The following is a 2603-nucleotide window of genomic DNA, read 5'->3' as shown; positions in this document are numbered from 1 at the left end:
ACACAGATTGTGACACACATAGGCACTCTCTCTCTCTCTCTCATTCACACACACACACACACGACTCTCTCTCTCTCTCTCTCTCTCTCTCTCTCTCTCTCTCTCTCTCTCTCACCCAGAAATTGGACGGCCCGCACCTTCTTGCATCAGTCTGGTCTACAGCTTGCTCCCTTTCACCCATTATAACTTGGTCGTCAAATCCTCCTAATTCGAAGACTTTAGAATCGTAGCGTCGATGCAGCTTCTCCAGCTTTGCTTGACTAGTGTCGATTTAAACCGTTCAAGTACCAAGGTCAAGCTTGCTACAAGCTATGCAGCAGGCAATGTTGTTTCTTGAGCATCTTTTGCACGTCGACCTGCAGATATCACAGGACATCTAGAGGGTGTTGATTATTAATGGGGACTTCTGTCAACAACTAGCTTTCCTTCTCGTTGTCTCCTTACTTGGAAAGATCCCCTGCGGAGGAAGCTGCATATGTCGCTCATCATAATGCTATGCATGGCACAGGAGGTGTGTACAGAGGCGCTCACCTCAACCTTTATCAAAGCAGCGATCATGATCATCATCAACACCAACCGCCAGCTCAGTTGCATGCGGAAAGTTTGAGCTCTCCTTTGAGTTATGCCTGCTACAGTAGCAACTGCACATCCTCTTCCTTATGCTTTGTTTATTTACCTGCAGAAAATCACGGCTCCTTCACCTCTCAGATGCTTGATATTGCTCGCATCAGGTCACATTTAGCAGGCACCAGCAGTCATGAAGCTGTCATAGAAGCTTTTCCCAACTCGTCCTCTTCATCTGGTAAGCATTCATGGTCGTTTAGCAATTTCTTCTCCTCATTTATCTGCGTCAGTGTAAGTAGCGACTCCCTGAAGTAAGTGTAATTAGTCACTCCTTAATCACGCTTCTTTGAGCCTTAATTATTCATCCCTCTTAAATGAAGACATCGAACATCCACAACACCTACCAACAATGTGCATGCAGTTTTCTTGCTTCCGAAAATCGATTATTACCTTTGCGCGTTGCTTCGCGAAGCTCCTTCACTTTCACCATGTTTTCTCTTCTGGCCTTCTGTAGTTATCTCTCGCATACACAAATCTGTCCTTATGCCGGCTAAGCTAGTTTACCTCTTGGCTGTCCTGCACCTAAGGTTCGAGGCAACTTGTGAATTAAAGGGACTTAGCAAGTATTTGTACATGCAGAATGGCCTCACTTTAAAGCTTTGGAGCAGTTTGCACCTTTGCAACCGCACTACCTAATGAACACATGTTTGGTAAATCTGGTAGGAGGCAACGGCGATGCAGGCTGCGATTTAGAAGATTGTCACGATCCTCGTCAACACTATTTCCAGGCAGAGGCAACAAGTCATCCGAGTAATATATTGGCTCTACAGAACTTTGGTGTGCGAGTGAAGACAGAAGATGGGCCTAAGTTGGAAGACTTCCTAGGATTTGGAGGGCCAGATTATAACCATGCGGGAAATGAAAGCATGTACTATCATCACCCTCATGACCATTCCACGCTGGAGGTTGGGATCAACATCAACTCCACGCCCTTCCCCACATCATCATCTTCATCACCGTCATACAAGCAGATACCCCCCTCCATCCATGTTGTCGGAGCTTCTGGACCACTCTATAACCACAATGCAGACAGTCTACCCCAGACAAGAGCAGTTCCACTCCTTGATTATTACGATGTATAGTCAAGCAAGTTCCTTCACTTGCATGGCCATCAGCCACAATCCCACGGCTAACTTTCTTCATTTCCCACCATCGCTGCATCCTCAAGCTCCTTTCATGGTTGAAAATTTGTTGACGACAAGCACTGTTGCAACGAGACATGGCTCCATGGTTATGGAGAGTTGAGGAGTGCATTAACGATGTGGAGAAGGCGTGCGAGTTTACGTTGCTGTCACCTGACGCTTCCGCTAGCTCGCGTGTGGTTGCAGCTCGTCTCTCTTTCAATCTCTGACAGAAGCCCTCTTCTCGGCATTGCCCAGCTCTGCCTGCCACAGTGCAAGCTCTCTCTTCGCTACACACACGCGCGTGCGCATATCCACACGCCCTTTCTCTCCAACATGCACCCGTCTAGAGGTAAGCACAATTTCATCAGATCAGGCAAGCATATTGGCATTTTATCCCCATGCAAATCCTACATTCTTGCTGAGTTAAATCTTTTCAAGCTTTAGACTACCTCTCTATCCAAAACTTGTACCTTATTTGTATGTCTTTGAGCTGCTCAGCTTAGCTCAATCTTCTTTTTGATCCTTGTAGACCAAGATCATCATCATCATACAAAGCCAATTCTGTATTGTGCGCTTTCCAATTCAGCTGTATGACAAATTATGGATCCTTAATTTCAACTCAAACCAATTGAAACATAAATTCTAGTGGCCATGGGGGGCTTCTTGGGGCTTAATCAATGCTAATTGAACATTCTGGAGAGATATATTGGGAGCCCTTGTTAAGAAGAGCACTTGATTTAAAGATGATGGAGATGGACACAGAGATGGAGATGGAGGAGGTGCGATCAGAGGAAAGAGCTATGAGGAAGGGGTGATGTGCTCAGGGGGTGCGAACGACGAGGGCTTTGATGACGA

The 2603-nt window shown here is 46.1% G+C and overlaps 1 pseudogene; it reads left to right on the top strand.

Moving 5' to 3' along the window:
- Positions 1-396: 396 nt before the first annotated feature.
- On the top strand, positions 397-1881 carry LOC147442260 (uncharacterized; annotated as a pseudogene).
- The last annotated feature ends 722 nt before the right edge of the window (positions 1882-2603 follow it).

This window comes from Adiantum capillus-veneris, chromosome 14 (assembly GCF_014529385.1).
Source record: "Adiantum capillus-veneris isolate H3 chromosome 14, ASM1452938v2, whole genome shotgun sequence".
Lineage (NCBI taxonomy): Eukaryota > Viridiplantae > Streptophyta > Polypodiopsida > Polypodiales > Pteridaceae > Adiantum > Adiantum capillus-veneris.
The sequence above is the reverse complement of the archived record's forward strand: the minus strand, read 5'-3'. Positions and strand labels throughout refer to the sequence as shown.